This window comes from Pygoscelis adeliae, unplaced genomic scaffold, assembly GCF_000699105.1.
Source record: "Pygoscelis adeliae isolate BGI_AS28 unplaced genomic scaffold, ASM69910v1 Scaffold565, whole genome shotgun sequence".
Taxonomy (NCBI): domain Eukaryota; kingdom Metazoa; phylum Chordata; class Aves; order Sphenisciformes; family Spheniscidae; genus Pygoscelis; species Pygoscelis adeliae.
This window is the reverse complement of record NW_008824786.1, coordinates 172636-173295: the sequence shown is the minus strand read 5'-3', so window position 1 is coordinate 173295 and position 660 is coordinate 172636.

The following is a 660-nucleotide window of genomic DNA, read 5'->3' as shown; positions in this document are numbered from 1 at the left end:
GCACGGGTTAGAAGCGAGCCGGGGCTGCTGTCAGTCTGCATTTGCTTAACTCTGTGATCGCCTATTAATTACCGCCATTTGCATGTGCTCGTCTGCCGGGCGAGCGGCGTGGTCAGCTGTTTCAGGCAGTTATTTATTAATGAGGAGAAACAACATGTCAACAGACGGCGGGTCTAGCTGTAGAACTAATGTTAGCAAAGGCACGGGTTAGAAGCGAGCCGGGGCTGCTGTCAGTCTGCATTTGCTTAACTCTGTGATCGCCTATTAATTACCGCCATTTGCATGTGCTCGTCTGCCGGGCGAGCGGCGTGGTCAGCGCCAGGTCCCTCTTCCACGCTGAGCCGGTGCGTCATCGGGGCAGGCGGGCGGGGGATTGGGAAGGGGCTCCGGCACTTGCAAGGGTATAACCACGGCACCAGAGAGAGAAGGAAAAGCTCCCCGGCACTGTACAGCCTGAGCTCCGGGCTGCAGGGTAGAAACCTCACGGCAATCCAACAACGCGGTGCAAAGGTAGAGCGAGAGCTGCGCTGCATCCCGTTTGCGGGTACCTTGTGTACCGAGCTTTGTCTCTTTCCAGCCCGAGGGTCAGCTTTTTACATCCCCCCTCGTCACTGGGGGCCTTGAGCGATCGCGTGCATCTGGACAAACCGGCCCCGACGC